The following is a 19,046-nucleotide window of genomic DNA, read 5'->3' on the forward strand; positions in this document are numbered from 1 at the left end:
TAGGTACATAAGTATGGTTATGCTGGGTAAGGCCTAAAGTCCATCAAGTCCAGCATTCATATCTAATGGGCATAGGTACATAAGTTTTGCCATTCTGGGGAAGCTCAAATGTCCACCTTTCTACAGCCAGAACAGCATTAAAGAAAAGAAAAAAAAAAAAAAAAAAAAAAACCTCTCACGAGAGTATCGAACAGAAATCTCTGCTCCAAAAGCAAGGCTGTGCAGTAATTCTGCAAACTAATGCATACAATATTTGTCATGGCTGTTCACCACTAAGAATACTGGGGACCCTGGGCCTAGGTTCGGTGTTTTAACCTGAAACAAGCTCAACATTCATATCTATTGGGTGTGAGTCTGGTACTACTACTACTTAACATTTCTAGGGCGCTACTAGGGTTACGCAGCGCTGTACAAATTAGCGGAGAGGGACGTTCCCTGCTCAGAGGAGCTTACAATCTACATATCAGTGAGGGAGGACGCATGACCGTGGTACGTGGATTAGTGGTTTGTGGATTAGGGAGATCCAAGAAATTACAGGCCGGTGTCTCAGACGTTCATACTGGGACAGTTTTTTTCTGTCCGGAGCGTACTACCATAGCTGGTGGACTCCTATAGGGGGACTCCTATATTCAGAACTTTCTATATTCAGAACTTACCCAACTATGGAACGCCATAGAGATAGGGTTGGAGTTTGTAGCCCTATTTCACTGGTGTCCTTGGTCACCCTTCCTCTTCTCCTCAGGATCCAGAGAATGGTTAATTTTTTTTTTTTTTTTGCTTATGCATTAACCGGTCATTTTCAGCAGTACTCTCTCTTCCGTTTTTATAGATCTAAGAGGATGTTCATTGCGCTCTTAGGGTCATTTCATTCTTACCTAGACGACTGCCTAATTGGAGAAAGTCTTATCAGCAGAGTTCTCAGGTCACGCACCGGGTGTTGCATTTCTTACAGTCTCTAGGTTGGGTGGTGATTGTAGCCAGGCCTCTCATTTGATCTCTCATCAGATATCTCTGATTTTCTCTTTGTTTAGTCAGGTTGGCGCACAGTCTTTTGTCTCCTCTGGAAACATCCCAGTTTATATTTTTCTTGGTGACCTTGGGCCTTCGGCCATTTCCTCACTCTATTCTGCGGAATGCAATTTTACTTTCTAATGCACAAGAAGGAATTTTCCTTCATCCTATTGCGCTATTTAAGTGTCATCTAGTTATCTCAAGAACCTTAGTTCTGTCATTGGGATGCTTCGTGCAGTACACTTTTTGGCAGAAGCTTGGCCTCAGCAATTCGTTTTACCTTCGGGTGAATTTTGTTTTCCCTACTGACAAACAAGGCGGAGAGAGCTATGTTGGTCCTTGCCATGGCAATGGGTTATGTCTTCCGCCAAGGAGGAGTTAAGAGTATACTCTTGAGTTTGTACGCATTTTTTCTTAGTTGTGTCACCCTGCATTTAGGTGAATGGACTCTCATTTTTTCAGCCTTACTTCCTCACTGCGACACTTCAGGGCTATCTCTTTTTGCCTTCAGGCTCACGAACATTTCTTGCTTCTTCCGTTCAGCAACAGTCTTGACGGAGACAGGGACAGATGCCAACGTCCAGCAGGGGTTTTTCAACCTTCTTTATGCGTTTCTTCCGTCATCTCACTAGGTGTTTACGCAGAACCAAGGCACCCTTCTACATCCGGACCCCCAGTCACTCAAACTTATGGCGTGGTTACTGGGTCCGCAACATCTTTGATATTTTCGCAGGAAGTACTTCAAGTTTTAATTGCTTCCAGACAGAAATCTACATTAAAGTCCTATGAATCAAAGTGGCGACAGTTCACTCTGTGGTGCTCCTCTCGCCACTTCATTCCACAAACAGTACCATTTTGCATGTTTTGGAATGTCTTCTGCATCTTGCGAAACCTTGTCTGTCTTACTCATCCATTAGAGTTCATTTGGCAGCTCTATCAGTGATGCATGATACTGTTGACAACCGCACGCTTATGCAGCATCCACTGTCAAAGCGGTTTCTTAAAGGAGTCCTGCACCTGTACCCCCCGCTTCGTCCACCAACTAGGTGAACAGACTCTTAAAGTTCTGTTTTCTAGTAGCCATAATTTTTTCTATAAAGTTTTCCTCTTCAAGCAGGGTTTCCTAGTAACCATTGCAGCAAGTAGATCTATGTGTGGAATACTTCTACGGTTGGTAACTTCTTTTTGGTCTGCTGTAGTTTAAAGTTTTCACCTTTCCCAATCGGTTTTTTCTTATTGGTTTTGTCCTTCTAGCCAGTAGGCGTAAAAGTCTTTCATTGTTTCTAACCCGCTATATCGCGAAGGATCAAGGAAATGAGAATGTCTATTTCTCTTCTCGCTGAGAGGGCAGTTCCACAGCGTATTACAACATATTCCACAACTTCAGAAGCGGGCTCTATTCTTACTATGGCGATTTTTGGTGCTCTCGGTGCACATTGATAAGTTGGCAACTTAGTCCTAGTTTCATTTTATTTTTCTCATTGGGTCACACTACATGTTAGTTGTCGCCAGGTGGCCTATGCAGCATGAGCATTTCTCTGCAGTTTTCATAGGGTCCCTCCCTTCAGATTACTGCTTTGGTACTTCCCATCAGTCCAATCCTGGTCCGGTCCGGAGGGACGCTAAGGAAGGAGAAATTAGATCTTACCTGCTAATTTGCTTTCCTTTAGTCCCTCCGGACCGGACCAGGCCCCTCCCATGTTCTCTCTACTCTTTAGCTTCTTTTATTAAGTAGAAAGTGTATTCAGTAGGAAGGGTATTCATTCCTTTACGATTCGTGGAACAATACTATATATATACAGAACTTTACCTGGTTTATATTGCTGGTGAGTTCAATTGCTGGAATCTATCTATAAAACCTTAAATACGCCATACCACTTTTCTGGTGAGAGTTGCTGGTAAGCTCAGTTGATGGAATATATATATAAAATCTTAAGTGGGCCATACCACTTCTCTGGTGAGAGTTGCTGGTGAGCTATAAGACAAGTGAGCCATACCACTTCTCTGGTGAGAGTTGTGGGTGAGCTATATTATACGTGAGCCATACCACTTCTCTGGCGAGAGTTGCTGGTGAGCTATAGTACAAGTGAGCCATACCACTTCTCTGGTGAGAGTTGCTGGTGAGCTGTAATACATATCGGGCCATACCACTTCTCTGGTGAGAGTTGCTGGTGAGCTCTGATACTTGGCATTGCCGAGTGCTTTGTGGCTGCTAGGATTCCATATGGCACAGAAGGTCTTTCTTTCCTGCTTTGTTATTCAAATACTGAGGCTAAGGTCACATGGCCAGGGCTCCTATTGGCTCTCAAGAGTCAGAGTTTTTCTCAGTCTCCACCTGCTGGTAGGCGAGCACAACCCATCAGTCCAATCCTGGTCCGGTCCGGAGGGACTAAAGGAAAGCAAATTAGCAGGTAAGATCTAATTTCTCCTTCTGCTACAACAGTTCCAAAAAAACTGTGTCAGTTCACAAAGAAATCAAAGATATAAGCAACATAAGAGTAAAAGATCATTACAAAAGACCATGTCACCTTCCTTGGAGAAATATTCAGAAAAAATAGCATGTCGGTCACGAAAAACACTCACTTTCGTATCGCAAGAAAGAAGATTCCATCCTTTTAATCTCGAACCTAAAAGCTCAGCCTGTTGCTTCAACAAATTTAAATCACGAACAAGATCGTTGAGATCCCCTTGTGTCAAAAAGTGGGGCACATTTGATTCACAGAGGACCTGAAATGATGGGCCGGTATGCATATCCCCTTCTCTGTCTTCTGCATGTTCGTCACTGTATTCATCTTCACTCACTATCAAATTCTCAGGAGGCACTGGTACTGGCAATTCTTCAGGTCTTATAGCAGATGGTAAGTTAGGATATTGCACAGTTTTCCTTGTTTTCAAGGTGATTCCTGCTATTTTTGTCAGACAGAAATAACAGTCTGTTGTGTGATCCGTTGGTTCCCTCCAAATCATGGGAACAGCAAAGAGCATGCGACGTCTTCCTTTTAACCAGCCTGTCAGGAGTGTAACACACATCAAACAGCAAATGTGAGGAGCCCATTTGCGGTCCTGTTCACCAACCTTACACCCGAAATATAGTTCGTAGCACTTTTTTACAAGACGATTAAGTTTTCGTTTTTGCGATTTCAGAGTAAACTCTCCACAGATATAACAAAAAGAATTTGGGCTATTTGCACAGGTACGAGGCATTTCTTCTGAAATGACACAAAACACAAACCTTCACAAACGTAGAACTACAAGCAGTCACTTCCAACAGCAATTGTTGACTGAACTCTCAATGCTGAGATACAGGTGGCAACTGACGCAACAGAATGTGTTTGAACATGTTCGAGCATGACTCATGAGCAATGTTGCCAAACCTCCCTTATTTCCTGGTGGTGGCTTTCTAAACTAAGGGTTTTGTATTGTAATTCCTAGTATATTTCAATTGTTTTTCCAACAATTACAACTGCTGAATTAAAATTAATCCACAGCAGCAGGGCCGCCAAGAAACTTGGCCGGGCCCGGGACAAGGCCGCCTCGCCCCCGCCCCCGAGGTCGCCGCTCCCCTCCCCCCTCCGAGGTCGCCACTGCTGCTGCTGCTCCCCCGAGGGCGGGATACAGGGAGGGAAGGAGACCCGAAGGGAGGAGTTCCGCCTCACAGGGAGGTGAGAGGGAGAGTCGCACCGCGCGGTGATTTAAATACAGGGGGCCAATTCAATGGAGGTTATCACAGAGAGGACGACACTCTTGGTAACTTTTGCTCTGGAACTGGACCGTAATAACATTTTTAGGTTGTATTTCCGACATAATTCTACACTTTTCTTGGGCTCGAAAATTCAGGTTTTTCCGGATCTCTCTCGAGAGACTCAAAGAAAAAGGAAAGACTTTTTATTATTAAAAGCAAGGATCCTACAATTAGGTGGGACCTTTAATCTAAAGTTTCCATGTAAATGTTGTATTTCCTTACAATCAACTAATTATATTTTTTTCGAACCTGAAAAACTAAAAATATATATTGCTAGCAAGGAGTAATTTGGTGTTAACTTGAATTGTAATCATCGGCTGCCCCGACTTGTGTTCTCTTCCTTTTCTGATTTCTTTATATTTTTGAGTTTAAGTACCTATATCTTGGATCAATAATATGTGGTCTAATATAATATATTGTTTGTTCCTTTCTTTACTTTTTGGATATATGTCTATGAAAATTAGACTCTTGTAATACCGTTTATGTTTATGATGTAAATGTAAATAAAAATTAATAAATATAATAATTAAAAAAAAAAATACAGGGGGCCAGCCCGGTGGCAGACGGTCAGAGGGTTGGTGGGACTGGCACCAGGCCCCCCTTGAAGGCCCGGGCCCTGGGGATTTTGTCCCCCCGCCGCCCCCTCTCGGCGGCCCTGCACAGCAGGGTACCAAAATACAGCGTTTTCAAGGATTTTTATAAAAAGGGTAGCGTGTGAGGAAAGCAGAGGTAAATAGAACTCCGGAGGCTCAGGTGAGTGGGAAAGGCAGGGAAAGGGCGAACCTATGTGCCTGCATCCACTGTTGGTGGGGAAGGACAGGGAAAGCTAAACAATGTGTCCACATCCAAAGAGGTATGGGTAAGGCAGGGAAAGGGCGAACCTATGTGCCTTTAAAGTGAAGCTGCTATAGCCTCCAACACCCCTGCTAACAACTGGCAAAAGCACAATGAGGGGCATAATCGAAAGGGACCTCCAAGTTTTGTTGAGGACGTCCTCGCAAAACATCCCGATGGAAGGGCGGGAAAACACGTATTGCACTGGTAAACGGCATTTTTGTTACAAAAAATGTGAATGGTGTTCTTAGCTAAGTCATGGGTGCTGAATTCGAAATTGAAATCAGTTTTTGCCTATCGGGCTCAGTTGTAATGCAGCATATGTAAGGGGTAAAGAAAACACACTAAAGTCGTTGCAAACCGTCTAAACATGGCAGCAAGACTGATATTTAAAAAGTAAAAATACGAAAGAGCAACTCCACTGCTTGAAATGTTACACTGGCTTCCAATAAAGGCAAAAACTATTCTTCAAAACTAGCACCCTCATTTTCAAAATACTATTTGGAATGTCTCCTGAATATATGCTAGATCTGATTGAACTGTCCCCAAGAAATGCAAGCCCAGAAACCAGAGGCTACCTACTGCTTCACTTACAAAACCATCTACATGGCTGGATTTAGTTATCTGGGCTCCAAATGGTGGAAATCAATACCCAAGGCCACAAGAACCGTTACTAATTACCTTCAGTTCAGAAAAGAACTGAAGACCTACCTTTTCAAAAAATTCTACAGTTAACTACATAAGCTACCAATGTTCTACACCACTTTGTAATTGTCAAACATTACTGTAATTTCACCTAAATGTAAATTGTAAGCCATATTGAACCAAAACTTGTTTTTGGATAATAGTGGGATACAAGAATGTATAAATAAGTGATATAACTCACACTGAGCGGGTCAGGGAGGAGATATTAACCAAATAGTGCCACTTAATATCCCATCTGACCACTGTGGTACTCTCCAAGCAGTGTCGGGACAGTCCAGGAATGGGGTCTTAGTGGAGACGAGTTATACAAGTACCAGCATTATTCTGTGCCAGTGCCCTAATAGCTAGATGGGTAAGTAAGACAACACAAACAGAAGTCCTATATTTGCCCGGTTAGCTATGTGGGTATAATGAAAATACATACCTGTAGCAGGTATTCTCCGAGGGCAGCAGGCTCAATATTCTTACATGTGGGTCGTCGTCCGCGACGGCCCAGAAGACGGAAGAAATCCTTCAAAAGCTCTGGAACCTTCCTGATCGTTCCATCGTGCGGGCCGACCCACCACGCATGCATGGGCGGCTTCCCGCCCGCGACGCGAACGTGCAGCAACCAGTTTAATAGAAAGCAAAAGAAGATAAATGTAAACAACTCCAACGGGGAGGAGGGAGGGTTGTAAGAATATTGAGCCTGCTGTCCTCGGAGAATACCTGCTACAGGTATGTATCTTCATTTTCTCCGAGGACAAGAAGGCTCTAATATTCTTACATGTGGGGGTATCTCTAGCCCCCAGGCTCACTCAAAACAAAGAACATTGGTCAATTGGGCCTCGCAACGGCGAGGACATAACTTAGATTGACCTGAAAAGAAACACAGCTAAGTGAGAGTGCAGCCTGTAACAAAACAGAAATGGGCCTAGGAGGGTGGAGTTGGATTCTAAACCCCGAACAGATTCTTAAGCACCGGCTGCCCAAACCGACTGTCGCGTCGGGTGTCCTGCTGAAGGCAGTAGTGAGATGTGAATGTGTGGACTGATGACCACGTTGCAGCCTTGCAAATCTCTTCAATGGAGACTGACTTCAGATAAGCCACTGACGCAGCAATGGCTATAACATTATGAGCCGTAACATGGCCCTCCAGAGTCAGCCCAGCTTGGGCATAAGTGAAGGAAATGCAATCTGCTAGCCAATTGGAGATGGTGCGTTTTCCGATGGCAACTCCCCTCCTGTTAGTGTCAAAAGAAACAAACAATTGGGCGGACTGTCTATAGGGCTTAGTCCGCTCCACGTAAAAGGCCAATGCTCTCTTACAGTCCAAGGTGTGCAACTTGTCCTCACCAGGGCGGGTATGTGGACGGGGAAAAAATGTTGGCAAGACAATTGACTGATTCAGATGGAACTCAGACACCACCTTCGGCAAGAACTTAGGGTGAGTGCGGAGGACTACTCTGTTATGGTGAAATTTAATATAAGGAGCATGGACTACCAAGGCTTGGAGCTCACTGACCCTACGAGCTGAAGTAACAGCCACCAAGAAAATGACCTTCCAGGTCAAATACTTCAGATGGCAGGAATTCAGTGGCTCAAAAAGAGCTTTCATCAGCTGGGTGAGAACGACGTTGACATCCCATGACACTGGAGGAGGTTTGACAGGGGGCTTTGACAAAAGCAAACCTCTCATAAAACGAACTACAAAAGGCTGCCCAGAGATAGGCTGACCTTCTACACGTTGATGATAAGCACTAATCGCACTAAGGTGAACTCTTACGGAGTTGGTCTTGAGACCAGACTCTGATAAGTGTAGAAGGTATTCAAGCAGGGTCCGTGTAAGACAAGAAAAAGGATCTAGGGCCTTGCTGTCACACCAGATGGCAAACCTCCTCCACTTAAAAGAATAACACTTTTTCGTGGAATCTTTTCTGGAAGCAAGCAAGACTCTGGAGACACTCTCCGAAAGACCTAAAGAGGCAACTTCTAAGTTCTCAACATCCAGGCCGTGAGAGCCAGAGACTGGAGGTTGGGATGTAGAAGCAACCCGTCGTCCTGGGTGATGAGGGTCGGAAAACACTCCAATCTCCACAGTTCTTTGGAGGACAACTCCAGAAGAAGAGAGAACCAGATCTGACGGGGCCAAAAAGGTGCAATCAGAATCATGGTTCCGTGGTCGTGTCTGAGTTTCAGCAAAGTCTTCCCTACTAGAGGTATGGGAGAATACGCATACAGAAGGCCTGTCCCCCAATGTAGGAGAAAGGCATCTGACGCTAGACTGTCGTGGGCCTGAAGTGTGGAACAGAACTGAGGGACTTTGTGATTTGCCCGAGTGGCAAAAAGATCCACCGAGGGGGTGCCCCACGCTCGGAAGATCTCGTGGACAACGTCTGTGTTGAGGGGCCACTCGTGAGGTTGCATGATCCTGCTCAACCTGTCGGTCAGACTGTTGTTTACACCTACCAGATATGTGGCCTGGAGAAACGTTCCATGATGGTGAGCCCACAGCTACATCCTGACGGCTTCCTGACACAGAGAGCGAGATCCAGTGCCCCCCTGCTTGTTGGTGTAATACATTGCAACCTGATTGTCTATCTGAATTTGGATGATCTGGTTGGACAGCTGATCTCTGAAAGCCTTGAGTGTGTTCCAGATCGCTCTCAATTCCAGGAGGTTGATCTGAAGACCCTTTTCCTGAAAAGACCAAACCCCTTGAGTGTGAAGTCCATCTACATGAGCTCCCCACTCCAGGAGGGATGCATCCATCGTCAGCACTTTTTGTGGCTGAGGAATTTGGAATGTACATCCCAAGGTCAGACTGGATCAAATGGTCCACCATTGAAGGGAACTGCAAAAGTCTGTGGAGAGATGGATTACATCCTCTAGATCCCCTGTGGCTTGGCACCACTGGGAAGCTAGGGTCCATTGAGCTGATCTCATATGTAGGCATGCCATGGGAGTCGCATGAACTGTGGAGGCCATGTGCCCTAAAAGTCTCAACATCTGCCGAGCTGTGATATGTTGAGACGCTCAAGCCAAGGACACTAGGGCCAGAAGATTGTCTGCCCTTGCCTGGGGAAGATCAGCTTGAGACATCCGTGTATCCAACAGAGCTCCAAAGAACTCCAATTTTTGCACCGGAACAAGATGGGACTTGGGATAATTTATTACAAACCCCAGTAGCTCCAGCAGTTGAATAGTCATCTGCATGGACCGAAAAGCCCCTGCCTCCGAAGTGTTCTTCACCAACCAATCGTCGAGATAAGGGAACACATTCACTCCCAGTCTGCGCAGCGATGATGCGACAACTGCCAAGCACTTTGTGAAGACCCTGGGCGCAGATGCTAGGCCAAAGGGCAGTACACAGTACTGAAAGTGCTGAGTTCCCTGTCGAAATCGAAGGTACTTCCTGTGAGTTGGGAGCACCGAGATGTGAGTGTAGGCATCCTTTAAGTCCAGAGAGCATAGCCAATCGTTTTCCTGAATCATAGGGTGCCCATGGAAACCATCCTGAACTTTTCTCGGACCAGGAATTTGTTCAGGGCTCGTAGGTCTAGGATGGGACGCATCCCCCGTTTTCTTTTGCACAAGGAAGTACCTGGAATAGAATCCCAGCCCTTCTTCCCCTGGTGGAACGGGTTCAACCGCATTGGCCTTTAGAAGGGCGGAGAGTTCCTCTGCAAATACTTGCTTGTGCTGGGAGCTGAAGGATTGAGCTCCCAGTGGGCAATTTGGAGGCTTAGATGCCAGAATGAGTGTGTATCCTAACCGGACTATTTGAAGAACCCACCTGTCGGAGGTTATAAGAGGCCACCTTTGGTAAAAAAATACCAACCTCCCCCCGACAGGCAAGTCGCCCGGTACGGACACTTTTACTGCGGCTATGTTGTACTGGAGCCAGTCAAAAGCCCGTCCCTTGCTTTTGCTAGGGAGCCCTAGAGGCCTTAGGCGCAAGGCGTTGACGACAACGCACATGCTGGGGCGGAGCCTGAACCGGCTGCCAAGAGGCAGGAATGTACCTACGCCTATTATAGGAATAGAGAGCACTCCTCCTCCCTCCAAAAAACCTCCTGGATGAGGAGGCAGTAGCAGAAGATGTCTGGCGGGAGAGAGAATCCATGGCATCATGATGCTTTTTCATCTGACCAACCATATCCTCTACTTTTTCTCCAAAGAGATTATCCTCCCGGCAAGGAACATCTGCCATTCGCTGCTGGGTCTTCTGATGCAGGTCAGAGACACGCAGCCATGAAAGTCTGCGCATCACTGTACCTTGAGCAGCTACTCAGGATGCCACATCAAAAGTGTCGTAAGACCCCCTGGCCAGGAATTTGACACGCCTTCTGCTGCCTGACCATCTGGTGAAAAGGTTCAGAAAGATCCGCAGGAAGTGCTTCAACTAAACTGGACAGTTGTCTCACCGAGTTCTGTAAGTGAATGCTTGTGTAGAGCTGGTATGTTTGGATCTTGGCGGCAAGCACTGCAGCCTGATACATTCTTCTTCCAAAAGAATCCAAGGTCCTAGACTCTCTGCCTGGGGGCGCCGAGGCATAGTCTCTAGTACTCCTGGCTCTTCTGAGAGCAGAGTCCACCACCATGGAATCGTGAGGAAGTTGGGCCTTCACCATTACAGGCTCTCCATGGACTCTCTACTGGGACTCGAACTTCTTAGGGACCACTGGATTAGAAAGAGGGCAAGACCAATTCCGCATTAGCACTTCCCTGTGTATTGTGCAGGGGCGCCGTTGCAACCTCTGCAGGTGGAGAAGGATAATCCAGGGCCTCGAGCATCTCAGCCCTGGGCTCATCCACAACCTCCATGGGGAATGGAATGTCCTTAGACATTTCCCGTACAAAGGATGAGAAAGTAAGACTCTCAGGTGGAGACGTCCTTACTTCAATCGGTGGAGTAAGATCAGAGGGAAGCCTACAAGACTCCTCCAAAAAGTACCTGGAGTCTTCCTCTTCACCCCATCAGCGCTCCTCTTCTGTATCAGAACAGAAGCTCCCTAAGAGCAGCTTGAACCAGAGCCTGTCTCGACCTCAAGGATCGACGACCTCATGGGGAGCGTCGAGAAGCTGATCCCTGCCTAGACTCCGGTGAAGCTTCCTCCACCGAAGTCGAGGGGGAATCAACCTGGGTGGCAGCCGGCACCACAAGCGATACCAAAGACAGAGACCTCCTCGCAGGTGATGGCCCAGATGCCGCCCCTACAGTCGGTGCAGAAGGCGCAAGCACCCCCAACACCGAGGCAGACTGGCAAAGCAAGCCTTCCAGAAGCTCCGGAAGAAGGCCCCGGATGCGCTCATCGAGAGCTTCCATCAGAAAAGGCTGGGGGGCCGGTGCAGGAGTCGGTGCCAGAATCTGATGGGGTTCGAGAGCCGGTACCAGGCTGCCAGACGACTGACGCATCGGCACCTCCTGTATGGAGGGTGAGCGGTCCTTCCGGTGCCGACGCTTCTCTGGTGCCGACTCCCTCGGCTCTCCGGAGCTCTCGGTACCGTGCCTGGAAGGAGATCGATGACGATGCTTCTTAGCCTTCGCTCGACGCCCGTCATCGACAATCCTCGGTACCAACGAGGAAGACGTGGAATCCTCACGCCTCCTCGGGGCCGGGTCCGATGAAGGTCGGTCCCGGGGGGCCTTCAATAGCAATAGGCCTCGAGATGGGTGGAGACCCGCTCGATGCCTTGCTGCTCCCAGCTCGATGCAGTCTCTCAGCAGCCATTACCTGCGCTCTCGGCTTCGCTGCCCCCCTCGACGTCGACGCCAATGTCGATGCCCTCAGTACTGAGGTCGAAATCGAAGGACCGGACCACTCAGGAAAAAGTTTCTCACACTGAGCCTCTCGAGCCACTTGGGTCTGCTTCTTCATCAACTTACACAGATTACAAGAAGCTGGAAGATGGTCGGGCCCAAGACACTGAAGACGCCACGCGTGAGGGTCGGTGCTCGAGATGATCCAGTTGCAAAGAGTACAATGCTTGAAGCTGCTGAGAGTCTTCGATGACATGGGCGGAAAGATAGCGTTGGCGAAATCAAAAGGCTTGATGGTGCCAATCAAAAAGGGCACAAAAAGAGGGGAAAAGACCTGGCCGAGCTGCATAAGAGGGCGGCTGTGACGAAAAAGAAAGAAAACTTTAAAGGACGAGAAAATCTAAGGAAAAAATAAATAAATAAATAAATAATGGGAAACGAAAAAGTTTGTTTTTGATTTTTTTTTTAACACTAGGATAAACTATGAAGTAAGAGAAAAGTTGGTGATAAACGCTCACAAAAACATAGTCTCCTGAGCAGCAAGGAACAAAACCCAACCGTCCAGAATCACGTAAAAAAAAGAGACTGGTTGCTGCACGTTCGCGTCACAGGCGGGAAGCCACCCACACATGCGCGGTGGGTCAGCCCGCGCGACGGAAGGATCCAGAGCGTTTGAAAGATTTCTTCCGTCTTCTGGGCCGTTCTCGACTAAGTATAAAACCACGTATGCTTCCACCTTTTCCTACATCAGTACTCATTTGTGGAATGCATTGCCCACATCTGTAAAAACGGTTCAAGATCATCTGACCTTCAGGAAGTCTCTCAAGACCTACCTATTTGGGCAAGCTTACCCTAATGATCCCGTCTTGCCTCTATGATTCCTGGACTCCGACCCCTCTAGTGATCTTGTGGACTTACCTACTTTCTCCTATCCCTATACCTTTCCGCCCCACGTATCCCTCTCCATTTATTGTACTTGCCTGTTTGTTACTTAAATGTTGTAAGCCACATTGAGCCTGCCAGCGGTGGGAAATTGTGGGGTATAAATGATATAACTCTGTCCTCGGAGAAAGCACACTATTGGTCATACCCAAATTGCTTCCAGGCACCACCACTGACCCAGATATTCAGTGTCTGTGCTTAGATATGGACAGGTACTGAATATCCGGGTCTGAATTATAAAAATGCAGACTATTGCCAGCTCAATACTGAGTCTGGAAATGGTCACATTGGATCTGTGATTCCAATGCAATAAAGTTTTTAAAAAAATGGCCTAATGCAGTTTTATGAAAGGAGGAGTTCAGTATTTGCAGAATTTTTTTTTGTTGTTGTTTCATTTGTACCCCGCGCTTTCCCACTCATGGCAGGCTCAATGCGGCAGGCAATGGAGGGTTAAGTGACTTGCCCAGAGTCACAAGAGGCTGCCTGTGCCGGGAATCGAACTCAGTTTCTCAGTTCCCCAGGACCAAAGTCCACCACCCTCCTCCACTCTAATACAATAGAAACACTGCAGCTACACACACACACAGTTCAATTCAATTCTATCTCCACCTCCACCTGCTGGCAGATGGGCATAACTTACCATTTCTGGACTGATCTGCTGGTGACCCCAAGGAATGAGTGGTTTTTAAGCAAAAACAGATTCTGATAAATCCTCATATCAGGAATTTCCAGCAGAAACAAATACTTATTTAATTGTATTTATAGTAAAAACTTTCTATATCACCATTCCAACTACAAAGTCCATCACAGTGACTAACAATCCTAAAAGAAACAGGGTGTCATTATTACAATAAAGGCAACTCAAATACAAAATAAAGTGACATAACTGAGGAGGGTCTGAAAAATCTAGTTGCTAGAATAGTAAGTGTCAAGGGGGTAGGAAGTGATACTGTCAGGGCAAAGAGCACATCATAGGCAGGATAGGGTAATTATGAAGGATACCTTTAGCCTCAGCTTCATTTCCAACAGCAGCAGCCCCCAAGGAAGCAGAAAGTAAGTTTAAAACAATAAAATGGCTGCTATTCCTGGAAAAAAAAATGTGGAACTGCCACAGCCTGGTTTGCCAAAACCAGAGAAGCATCCAAAATTGCCTGCACAGTCAGAAGTGGCTTTAGTAGCTCCCCGAAACCACAAAATTACTGCTGCCATGTCACCTCCCACCACAATCAATGCTGAAGAAGCTGGCAGGAGCTACTAACTAGCAGGCTTCCATGTGCACCGCAGGGCCTCTGGCCATCATCACCCACTACCCCAGACCACAGTTCCCCCTCACCCCAGAATCCCCAGAACCTGAGCCAGCTTGCCTGCCCCTCTTTGCAGAACTAAGCCACTCGCTACCTGCTTTGCTAGGCTTTGTTTTTTGTTTTACTGAACTTTATTTTTAAAAAACCCCAACCTGTAGAGGGAAGGGGTTTGGAAAGAGGGAGACAGACACTCAAATCTGTGGCAGAGGTCCCACAGGACCCTTGCCAGGAATGCTACCACAAGCGGAAGGCCATCAGCTAAGGCTTGGAACTACAGAGAGGCACTGGCCTCTCCAGGCTTAACCACAGCAAAAGTCCATGGGACCATCCCTAGGAACCATCACGGCCAAGTGACATACCTCTGGGCTACAGGCTATGGATTGTGAGTACGGGAGTCAGGTCTGTCGAACAATCCTGCTGCACTAGTTCAACCTGCACCATCTTCTGGAGGCAGAGAAATGCTGACTAGTTACAGGCTGCACTACTCATTATACTGGTCATATCATAATAAACCAAGTTTACACCCTGTTTACAACTCAGAGTAAAGCTGTCCACTTCATTGCAACCATTTTATAAATCAACTATAAACTTAACATTTTTGGCATACACAAAAATTCCTGATATGTTTCTCAGTATTAAGAAACCATAATATGCATGTAGTGTGTTTCTGACAAGGAAGAGGATTACGAGAGTAGCTGCCTAGACTTGTCTTTCCCACCTGCAGTCTGGCTTACCAAAAGGCCATTACACAAGCATTAGAACAAGTTGATTAAAAATCTTAGCAATCAAGTTAAATCTGACAGGCAGAAACTGTGTCCAGCTGCGACAGTGTTTGCAACTACTTCAACTGACAAATAGTTGTAAAACATGAAGAGAACACCATTACATTTTAAAGGCATTGAACTACTAATACAAATCAGGATCCCTTCCCAGTTTTCCATGATTTTGCTGCAATTATGGCCAGTTTTTATCATCATGCTGAAGAATTACAGCAAAATCAATCTACAGCAGCATCACTGAAATACTGCATTCAGTGGTTACTCTCCATGCTAGTTATTTTGAAGGAGATTAAGAGGATCATTTTCAAAGTACATTGACTTACAAAGTTACATAGGTTAACTAGGGGGTCATTTTCAAAGCACATAGACTTACAAAGTGCCATAGGTTACTATGGAACTTTGAAAGTTTAAGTGCTTTGAAGGTACACCTCAAAGTAATTTTATAAGTCTATGCACTTTGAAAATGAGCACCTACACATGATAATTAGGGCTGCACACATTTAACACGTTTTTAATGAGATTAATGCATTAAAATTGTAACTTGCGTTAATAATCTTCACACATTTTTAATCACAAGTTGCCCGATCCTTGCTCCTCTACCTATTTTTCTCTCTCGCTCTCCTGCCACCCCACGTTCTCTCCTACTATACCCCCCCACACATACACACGCTCTGTGGCATCTCATTCTCTCCCACCCTCCCCCTGGAGGCCCTCTCAACTTGTCTGTACAAACAGCAGCACTAAGCACATGCTGCTCCTCTCCAGCACCCTGCTGCAAAAAATAGGAAGTTTCATCAGAGGGAGCAGGATGCTAGAGAGGGAGGGTTCTGGCTAGAGAGGAGCAGCGTGTGCTTAGTGCTGCCGTTTGTACAGACAAGATCAGAGGGCCACCAGGGGGAGGAAGAAAGAGGTGCCAGAGAACGCAGGGTGGCAGGAGAGAAAAGGATGCCAGAGTGCGCCGCTGGGAGGGAGGTAGGAGATAGAAATATGACGGAGGGGAGGTGTTGGGAGAGAAAAAGATGCCGGAGCGCCGGAGGCAGTGGTACAGAGCAAAATATGCTGGTTGGGGAGGCGGGAGAGGAGACTTACATGGTAAAATTATGCCTTACCTGCTGATAATTTTCTTTCCTTTAGTAGCAGCAGATGAATCCAAGAACTGGTGGGTTGTGTCCATCTACCAGCAGGTGGAGATAGAGATTACAAAGCTGAAGGCAGTGATACCAGATGGCCAGCTCCTCCTTCACCTCAGTACATGTCTCATCGCCAAGCAGAATCAGACAAGAAACCAGGATGCCTTCCTCACCAACCATTCAGATACTGTCTTTGCAGTGGCGGTTCTGTCTCGGGCGACTTCCCACCCTACTTAGGGATTGCTTTGGTACATCCCACCAGTTCTTGGATTCATCTGCTACATACGCTAAGGAAGGTAAAATTATGCCTTACCTGCTGATAATTTTCTTTCCTTTACTAGCAGCAGATGAATCCAGGATCCTGCCCTTTGTCAGCCGCGCTTGTTTTGCCTATCTGTTCTTGTCCTGGTCTTTAGTTTCTAAAAAAAAAAAAAAAAAAAGGAGAGGAGGAAAGAGAACAGAAACCACTGAAGAGGACTCCATCGTAGTTTCTCTTAAGTCAGACTGACAAGTTTCTGTTTTGTATGATTGGTGAGGAAGGCTTCCTGGTTTCTTGTCTGATTCTGCTTGGTGATGAGACATGTAGTGACGTGAAGGAGGAGCTGGCCGTCTGGTATCACTGCCTTCAGCTTTGTAATCTCTATCTCCACCTGCTGGTAGATGGACACAACCCACCAGTTCTTGGATTCATCTGCTGCATACGCTAAGGAACAAAGCATCCTGCCTCCTTACTCGGTTGTATGTAGAAGTGAGATGGTGCAAATGGAATGGAGGGGGAAAGGAAGAGAGAAGGGATTAGATGGTGCCCATGGAGAGGAGGGGGAAGAGAAGGTACTCATAGAGGGGAAGGGAAAAGTGGAGATGGTACCCATGAGGCTGGAGGAGACTGTGCCCTTGGATGAATGGGAAGGGAAAGGAAAGGGAAGAGAAGAGATGGAAACGAGACAGATATGAGGAAGAAAAATGGAAGAAAGTTGAATGTGAAAGATGGACATAGGGCAGGAAGTAACGAAGAAAAGAGGAGAGAAAAGAAATAGTGACTAGAGAGGAGATCCTGGAAACAGAGCACAGAGAGTAGGAAGCAGAACCAGACAACAAAGGTTAAGAAAAACACTTTTTTTCAGTTTAGCAATTGAAATATGTCAGTTTTGAGAATTTACATCTGCTGTCTATATTTTACACTGTACAGGTAGAAATGTGAGGGAGACACTTTGTGATTAATTGTGCAATTGAATATTTTATTCACGATTAATCGTGCAATTAAACACTTTTATCAATGTGCAGCCCTAATAATAATTATTATTATTTATTTAGATTTTGCTCACACCTTTTTCAGTAGTAGCTCAAGGTGAGTTACATTCAGGTACACTGGATATTTCTCTGTCCCAGGAGGGCTCACAATCTAAGTTTGTACCTGAGGCAATGGAGGGTTAAGTGACATGCCCAAGATCACAAGGAGCAGCAATGGGATTTGAACCCGTCACCTCTGGATTGCAAGACTGGTGCTCTAACCACTAGGCCACTCCTCCACTGTTTTGCAAGAGCGGAAAGTAGTTTACCAGTCTTGCTTATGATAGGCTTTGGTGGGTAATACTGCACACTATAATAGAAATGTCACAGTTCTAGGGAGTTGAGCACTTAGGCCACAGCCGGCCAATGGCAGGTGTAGAAGCCCCGGCTGGTGGCAGGCGAGTCACTCCAAGAAGTGTGGAATGGCCCTGAAAAGGACCCTTGGGGGCAGACCCCGCAGAACTGTTGCCTGGAGTGGCACTGAAAAGGATCAACGAGGACAAGCCCGGCGGAACCGGGACCTGGAGAGGCCCTGAAAAGACCTTGAGGGCAGGCCCAGTGGACCAGGACCTAGAGTGCCCCTGAAAAGTGCCCTTGGGGACAAGCCTGGCAGAACCAGGACCTGGAGTGGCCCCAAAAACGACCCTTAAGGGCAGGCCCAGTGGAACCGGGACCTGAAGTAGAAACAGATGAAGGCAAAGCAAGAAAGTAGGGCAAGGTGTGAGGCATGGCAGGGCTAGGTAGGTCAAGGTGAAACCAAGCAAGGCTAGGCAAGACAAGGCAGGACTAGAGACAAGACTGGTAGGGCAGGAGAAAAGGCAAGGCAGAGCTAGAAACAAGACAAAAGGTGAAGCTGGAGGTAGGGCAAGGCAAAGCTAGAGGCAGAAGACAGGAACCAAGGGTGAAGGTGTGTTGTGAAGGCAAGGCAAGCCATAGGGGCCCTGGATTGCCTTAAAAAGCCCCAACTGGATGTCATCTTGGAGCGCCGGGGCCTGTCTCTGGCTGCTGGCCCTTTAAAAGTATGTCTTCGGTGTGCATGCCGAAGGGAGTCAGCTCTTGCCAGTGTGGTGCAGCAGACTGAACGCTGGGCCCAGGGGATGCCCCAAGGATCAAGAGACAGCCGGACAAGCAGCCCACCAAGGTGGGGAGACCGCTGAGGCCCTGAGGGGGTAGCAGAGCTGGATGAGATGAGTCTGGGAGGAATTGGAGCATGGCCGTAATAGTACCTCCTTCCCCAAAGGCACCCCACTCCCGGGTCCAGGCTTGAGTTTGTGAGGAAACAAAACGATGAAATCTTCTGAGGAACGCCAGGGCATGGACTTGGCTTGCCAGTTCCCAAGATTTCTCCTCGGGTCCAAAACCCTTCCAGGCAATGAGGTATTGGAGCTTTCCCTGTACTTTCCAAGAGTCAAGGATGCTCTGGACTTCAAACTCCATGTCGGAATCAGCCTCAGTAGGAGCAGATGCTGGAGGTACTCTGCCCAAGGGATTTCAGAAGAAACACGTGAAACGTGTCATGGATCCGCAGAGTAGCAGATAACTTCAGTTGGTATGTAAGATCCTACC

Source organism: Microcaecilia unicolor, unplaced genomic scaffold (genome assembly GCF_901765095.1).
Source record: "Microcaecilia unicolor unplaced genomic scaffold, aMicUni1.1, whole genome shotgun sequence".
Classification (NCBI taxonomy): domain Eukaryota; kingdom Metazoa; phylum Chordata; class Amphibia; order Gymnophiona; family Siphonopidae; genus Microcaecilia; species Microcaecilia unicolor.